The sequence below is a fragment of the Cheilinus undulatus genome, linkage group 15, assembly GCF_018320785.1.
Source record: "Cheilinus undulatus linkage group 15, ASM1832078v1, whole genome shotgun sequence".
NCBI lineage: Eukaryota > Metazoa > Chordata > Actinopteri > Labriformes > Labridae > Cheilinus > Cheilinus undulatus.
Genome location: NC_054879.1, coordinates 14,168,962 through 14,177,569, shown reverse-complemented (window position 1 = coordinate 14,177,569; position 8,608 = coordinate 14,168,962).

The following is an 8,608-nucleotide window of genomic DNA, read 5'->3' as shown; positions in this document are numbered from 1 at the left end:
TTTACATCACTCCATCCAACGCATGGCATTGCACTTGGTGATGTGAGGCTCGCATGCAGCTGCTCAGCCATGGAAACCCAGTCAGGAAGCCCCTGCTGCACAGTTTTTGTGCTTACATTGATGGCGGTCGAAGTTCAGAACTCTTCAGCTATGGAATCAGCAGATTGTTAGCAACTTTTATGCACCATGGGCCTAAGCAGCTGTCCGTGGTTTTACATGGTCGTCTGCTTCATGGCTGAGTTGCTGTTGTTCCTAAACGCTTCCACTTTCTTATAATATAACTTACAGTTGACTGCGAACTATCCAGCAGGGATGAAGTTTCATGAATCGTCTCATTGCAAAGGTGGCATCCATCACAGTACCACTCTTGAAAACACTGTACGACCCATTTCGTATCACAAATATTTGCAAACGTAGACTGCATTCAAGATTAACAGGTGCAGCCAAATACTTTAGTCCATATAGTGTATATAGGTTAAAAAAAAGACTAAAATGTGCTGATATGATCATCCAGTGTGCTGACAGCCTTAAAGACCAACAAGAGGAGGATGTGACCAAGTCTCTGTGTTTACTGACCTGGGATGACATTGCAGGTGCACTGGTAAATTTCTGCAAAAAAAAATTGAGCAGCACTCCTCATGAGAACCATGTTTAAGAGTGAAAAATGATTGCTAACTCTAGTTTGTTTTTGCCAAAATCTGCACCTGTTTCTGGAGAATCATTTTCCACCAATGACTTCTCCAAACCTCAGATGTTGAAATGACCCTGACATGGAAAAATCTGCAACTGCAACTGGAACAGTTCAGACGAATCTTCCATATTCTTTGCATGCTAAAGTGGCAGCTAACAGTCCAGCTGTGTTTGTATATTGTTAGCGCTTCTGATTGAAGTGGGGGGAAAAATCCACAAACAAAAATTACATAGCAACTCTGACGCTGAAGAGGTTTAATCAGATAAGCAGGCCTTAAATCACATGCAGAGTGGCATTCAATGAGTGGACACAGAATGGATTTAATCATCCCAGCATTATTCAGAATACAGGGATAATTCTGCAATCAAACCACAAAACAACATGCTGAAATGTCCTCTCCAGTTCCCTTGGAACTGATGCTTTGCTGCAACACAAAGTAATGAAAGCGAAAGAACATGGACTGGGAATAAGGCAAACATAATCCTATAAATTCTGCAGATTGATATAAAATCCAGGGAAACAAGGCCTAGTGGCAGTCACCAGAGGAGGAGCATGAATATGGCGTCAAGAGGAAAATCAATAAAAGCAAGTGCACACTCACATGGCTGTGTAACATGATGTGTTTCATAACCTCTTAATCCTAAAAGATGAAAAATCAGGTATAAATCCAACCCATGTAATGTCCCTTATGGAAAATGCCTGTCTGAGGAGAGTGCATTTGGAGAATCAGTAACTTCTTTTTGATTACATCTTAAATTGCAATTTCACAGACTCTTAGACAGAAAAATGCACATGGGCCCCATTTTTAAATGTCCAGATTCCTGTTTTAAAACATTCAAATACAGTGGGGAAAATAAAGCAGATTAAAACCCAAATAACAATTAGTAACATGCGCTTAGCTCATCAGAAAATTATGATTAACTGTCCACTGTAGACGATCCGAGATGCTGCTGTAGTCTGGTTGATTTCAACACTGTTGAAAGGGAAAATGCTCTAATAGTTTCCTCCTAGTGAAGATTGAATCAGTTATGCATCTAGGGACTCTGTTTCAGGATTTTTAAACTGTTACACCACCACTTTGCATTCCTCTGATCCTCTCCATTAGCCTGTGTCACAACAGGGAGTCTGGTCTCAAGATCTTTGAATTATTGAGGTCAGGACAAAGCATCAGGGGAGAATATTAGATAACAACGCTGGGTTTGTTAAGCATAGGCTCTTTTTAGTATGATAACAAGAGTTTTTTAGTTTAACTTTGATTTTTTTAAGCTGGAAGTAAGGAGATGGAAAGTATTTGGATACGTACAGGTTGTTTTACAGCCAATATAGCAGAATGTAATGGTTAACATCATTTTTGTTTCTTACTGTTTGAATTTAAATGCTTTACACACTTTTACCTAGTGTCTCTCAGAGGTACCGCTTGTCAACAGCTAAGGCTGGCACCTGCTCGGTGCCCCAGGCCAGCTGGGGGTCCCTGAGAACTGACAAACTTCCTAAAAGGAACCAAAACTCAACCTTGTTTTATTGCTAGTCTGCAATTTCCAAAGGGTCCATGTTCCCAGCGTTGCATTAATGCCACAGCTGACAGCTCTCAGCAGCAGGCCCTTTAGGACTGACAAACATGAAACCACAACAAGGGCTAAAAATGTGCACATTTTGCAATGACAGTGGGTAACCTCCCTAAGGGAGCCCCATCTGGTGAAACTCCCTCATGTTTCACTGCCGGCCTGCAAATTCCACATGTTGTGAATCTTTTTTGATGATGGGGACCCTGGGAACACTGATTTATGGACCTATGCAAGGGTGGCAGTGACAGCGATTAGCATGTCTATTTTAACCTCTTGCAGTAAAGTAAATATATTGGTCCACCAAACCCCTTTCAAACCCAAGCGGGGCAGTGTAAAACTGTCTAGTTTGACAGACTTTACAAAATGATAATTTTCCATCTTGAGTTATATTCAGACATTATATATGAGAGATTTAAAATGAACATGAAGAGAGCCTGGTTGAAAATATTTCCTTAATTGCATTTTGTTTACTTTTTCTGTCTCTTTTTGGTCCAGTCCCCATCAAATATCCCATATTACTGAAAAAGTAAAACAGCATTTACACAAATCAAAATCAACAGTAAAACATTAGAACTAAAGTGACACTGAAAACAATAAAGCAAAAACTAAATAAACATAAAAACTAATAAAAAGCCATTACTAGTTTAACCTTGGCTCTTTATGGAGAGCCAGGCTGACCAAAGGAAGAAGCACAACAAACACAGCCATGGCGATGAGAGTAAGAAACAGAGGACCCTCTTGTTAATTTGCACAAACAACACATTTTTAATATGTGTCTTTGAAAATTTTCAACAATCCAGCTGATAAGGAGGGGACCTTGACCAAAGTTGCGATTCCTATGGATGTAGCAGGTAGCTAATAGCAAGCCGCATTTAGCTTGCTGACTCTAAAGTCCCATTTGACTATGCAAGATTTGGAGTTTTCAGAGTGTAGACTCTATTTTTGGTGAACGATTGTGTTAGTGTGTCGTGTGCTGTGTTGGTCACCTCAAAGCAGGAGTGTCAAACTCACTCACAGCATGGCTCGGATTCTGGATTTAGGTCTAACCTCAGAGGCTAATAGGGTCAACATTTAACCATAAACTGCCATTTGCACCAGTAAAAAAAAAAAAGATGTGTAAAACTGAGCACTGATGATAAATGGTTTTCAGATTTAAAAGGTACAAATTGCTAGTTTAACAGATTAAAATCTGAAATGAAATTCAAACATATTAGTTCAAAAGGTCAAAACAAAAAATTCAAAGACAAAATAATGATTTTTAAGGCAAATATACAAGATAGAGTGTCAAAGCTGGGAGTTTTAAGAATGGAAATATTACATAAAATTCAAACTCATGAGTTTAAAAGGTAAAAATGTGAGTTAAAATTTTGAATTGTGAGTCTAAAAGGTCAAAATGTGGGATTAAAAGTCAAAGTTAGGAGTTGAAAAGGTTAAAAGGTGAGGTCAAAATATGAGATAAAGGTCAAACAATAAATTTGATTGTGAGATACAAAATTGAAAATATGAAATGAAAACAAATTGATTTCTTTTTCACATTCCTGACTTTTTAATCTAAATATTTGTACTCTTTTCTTTTTCAGTTTTCAAAGGTAAAGTTTACATTTTTATTCTGTAGTAAATCTGCAGAACTCATACCAGCGGGCCAATTACAGTAGAAATATGATGTGATCTTGTGGGCCGGATACAACAGTACGGGCCGGATTTGAGCCCCGGGCCTTTAGGTTGACACCTCTGCTTTAAAGCATGTTTGAAAAAGCTGCTTGGTAATTGACAGTAAATTGACAGAAAAGGCTTGTCTGTGTATATTTTTATCTTTAGATGTAAAAACACTTAAACTTCTCAGCCAGTTTAGTTCAAATGACTGTAAAGAATAATTTTCAGTTTTGTTTTGTTGTTTTTCAGGTATTTATATTTCAAGTTTATACTAAAATTAGAGTTACTCCCTAAAGCATGTGGAATGGCTCATATTAATGGATCTTAAGAAAAGAGATGTATTTGAAGTAAGAGTCTGGCATTATTTCTGACTAGATGTCAACAATAAAGCTGTTGCAAATGAAAAAGTTGGGAAAATAAAAATAAAACTCTTTCATGTTACAGTTTAAAAGGACAAAATTGAGAGGAGCCCAGAAAGAAGAGGAGCATTACAGTTTGTCCACTGCTTGTGTTACCAAGCTATTTTTTTCCAAAGTGGGGGAAAAAGATTTAGAGTTTGTCCTCAACAGCATCAAAGCAAGTGGAGAGATCAACAAGGATTAAAACACAGAAATCCTCAGCATTGGCAGGAGGAGAGGGATCATTAGTGAGTCTAAGGAGAAAGGCAATCTGAGTTCAACAGTGAGTTTACCCAGAGAACACTCAATTCTCAAAAAATGGTATCACACATAAATCATAGAAAGAAATAATACTCTGAGGTTTCTTTTTAAAAACTGTAAGGAAAAATAATTCAAAAATCACGCTTAGGACACGCCCCATGTACACGGACTGTCCATGTTCAAGTGCAGCCTGTGGCTCTTTCAGCGCATGTCATTCCCCACTCTGTCATCCTTGTTTCTGACTCTTTTTCTACAATAAAGGCAAAAAGCCTGAAAATGAATCTATTAAACAAGAATGACTCAGTGACTGACAGGTAAAACCATTTTATTTTAATCTCGTTTAATTCCTGGGTTAACTCTGGTCACGATTATTTTCAGTTCCCTCTGATTAGCCTGTTCTGATTTTTCAGTCATGCTATCATGATAACAGAAAACGTATTTGGCTAATTTACAGCATCACATTTCAATCTATGACATAAAAAAGAAATGCTCAACCATTAAGAAACTCTTGAGCCTGGCACACAGTACACATTCAATATTTAGGGAATCAAACTGACAGGACTGTAAGCCAAAATTACTCTCAGGTCCAGAGAATGACCCTCCATATTTTTACTCTCAAGGCTTTCTGTAATATCTGTATTGATGGGGAGGTATTATTGCCCTTTTCCACCTTTAAATACAGTCCCCTGTGGTCCAAATGAAATGTCTGTGCTGTGCTTTGGTCAGAATATAATATGGATGAAACACCAGATGCTGTATAAAAGACCCTGTATAAACCAGCTCCAAGCTCCAATTCAGTTGTGGTGTGTGTCTCTTTAAATGCAAATAAGCTCCTCCTCACTTCACTCCTCAGTTCAATGGGATAACATTATCATGATAACAGCTATGGCATGGCAATTTGTCAGAATTATGAAGGGAAAAACCAAGCAGCAACCTCCAGTCCTGAAAATTGAAGGCAAAGTGGAAGTGAAAAACATCGCAATACCACGAGTGTCCACTTGAGGCTGGTTGCAGGAACACCAGAAGTCACGTACACAAAACACGTTAAAAAGACGTACACTGAAAAATAAACTGGTTTACAGCCTGGTCCAAACGAAACGTCTCATTAGCTAATGTCGTCGCGTGCTCTCACTGTAGGGGGCGGTGATTTTTTTTTTACCACAATCATTTTGATTATATTGAGGAAAAACCTCACAGCGGACTGATTGGTGCATCTCATTTGGTTGACAGATAGCTTGACAGGCAGACGCTACCCATCTGTGTACCAGTATGGTAGCTAGCTAGCTGAAAGGAAGTCTAGATCAGTGGGTGGGCTCTTGCCTGCTGTTAGGTTGATCCCAAGCGGCAACCTCCGGTCCTAAAAAATGAAGCCAATGCAGAAGTGCAAAAAATTGCCATACTGCGAGTGTCCACTTGAGGCTGGCTGCAGGAGCATCAGAAGTCCCGTCTGCACACATGTTAAACAGCCAGTTTTGACACACAAAATAAACTGGTTTACAGCCTGGTTCAAAACACCAAACGTGCCTCATTAGCTAGTGTCTTATTGTGCTCCCACTGTATGGGGGGGGGGGCTTGTACCACGATCGTTTGGATTATAGTTAGGATGAAAGCTGATTGGCCGTCTCATTTGATTGACAGATAGCTCGGCAGGCAGAGGTTCCATTTCTGTCAACCGGAATGCTAGCTAGCAGGGTGACAGGAAGTCACATTTAGTGGGCGGGCCGTTAGGTTGATCCAAAGTTCAGTTGAGACTGCGATTTCAATATGGAAGCCTCCATGAATTGGCTTCAAGAACCGTTTTAGCCCGCCTATTGTAAGCAGACGACTGAAATCACATGCGGTTTGTCCAATTCTTTCTACAGATTATGGTTGATCCATAGTTTGGTTGAGACAGTGACTTCAACATGGAAGCCACTGGCTTCAGAAGCTGTTTAGTCTGCCTATTGTTATCAAACAGCTAATGCCACACAGGCTTTGTCCAATTCTTTTTACTGTCTATGGCCAAAAACATGGCAGTCAGAGGCAACACAGCTGCAGCAGTGTACAGTCCCTATAAGAAGTATTCACCCCCTTGGCCGTTTTACCCTATTATTAATTTTATAAATCAGTCATGATCAATATAACTCAGCTTTTAACCAAAAAAAAAAAAAAAACTTGTCAATGTCTAATGCCCCATCCACACGGAGACAAATTCAGGCGTATACGCAAAAGTTTTTTGTCGTATCGCCATTTCATCCACACAGAAACGGCTTTTTGGGTGACTGCAAACGATACTTTTTGAAAACGGGTCCCAGAGTGCATAAATCCGTAAACAACTACTGTTTCATCTCCGTGTGGACGGCTATCCGCATCTTTCTTGAAACGGTTACGTCACACACAGCGTAGCTCCCTTAAAGCACCTGCACGGGTCAAAAACAACAATAGCGGACTACACGGTTGTGTTCATGCTGCAGAAGCTACTGAGCTTGTTATGGCTTTTACAGAAAAATCTAATGCTCCTTTACCACCACCGCGAAACACATACACCCTATGTTCTTAAATCCAATGCAGAGAACAGCCAGAAGGGCAACCAGAACAAAGTTTGTGTCAGTTTTCTGTGATGTACTTCTTCTCTTTTGGTGCATTTCCATGGCAGCAACATAGCGCAATGAACAGGGGTGGCATATGCACAATGGCGTTTTCAGTCATTTCCAGTAGTTTCATGCTTACGCAGATATTTCCTGAAACGGTCCCGTCTTTATGGAACACTTTTTCAAAACGAAATGGCAATATTTCATTTTCTTCTCCATGTGGACAGGGCCTTTACGTGAAAACAGACTTGTGATGTTCCGAGGTGTCCCCATTATGGCTAAATGCCCATGTGAATTGCGTTTAACCTATTAGTCGAAAGAGGAGATGCACAGTCAAACTCATCACATGGTCTTTGTGTCAGCAGGTGTGATGTGAGCCTCATGTACTCTGTACAGTGTGGCTAACGTTAGTAGCTATCTCTGCCAGCCTATGTTCCTCTTTTGCAGATTGATATCATGCTTTGATGTGTGGCTTCTTTTCACTTTGGTTGAGAAGTTCTACATGAGTTTGACCCTTGGCAGCCTATATATGATGCTGTTCCTACTACACGCTAACTGCTAAGGTTGTCATGTTTACATCCAGTGAAGTGCCAGGGCAATGCTCAGACAGGAAGGCAGCAGCCATAAACTGAAGCTACAGTGGCCACAAGTGGCGGAAGATTCATTACATGTTAAAAGAGCAATATAGACCAGGATTTCAAGCCAGTGTTCATGACCAAGTATAGGCAATTAGTTTAACCGACTAATTTGATAAATGAATTTAAGCATTCAACTTCGCACATCCCTAAAACAGATTTCTACAAAGTAATGTCGATCAAATAAAAAAATCCATTAGTACTATAACCTTGGCTCTCTATGGAGAGTCAGGCTGACCAATGGAGGAAGCACAACAAACACAGCCATGGTAATGAGAGTAAGAAACAGAGGACCCTCTTGTTAATCAGTTGAATTGATTTGATAAATGAATTTAACCATTTAACTTCACACAACCCTACAACAAATTTCTACAAAGTAATGTCAATCAAATAAAAATGTGTAATGCATATTAAGTGACTGCATAAATATTCATCCCTTTTCATTGACTGACCTAATTCAACAGAGGTCCAGCCAGCTGGTGCTAGTAGTCTCATAATTAGTGAAATGGGGATCACTTGAGTGCAATGAATGCCTCTCAAGTGATTGTAATATAAAGGCAGTTGTGTCTGGAAGGTCCACTGGTTAATCAGTATTCCTGACTACCATTGCACCATGATGACAAAAGAACACCCCTAGCAACTCTGAGAAGAGGTTATTGAAAAGTGTAAGTCAGGGGATGGATACAAGACAATGTCCAAGGCACTTAACATCCTCCAGATTTCAGTTAAATTCATCATCAAGAAATGAAAGGAATATGGCATATATGTAAATCTGCCGAGATCAGGCCGTCCTCACAAACGGATTGATCGTGCAAGAAGGAGACTAGTGAGAGAG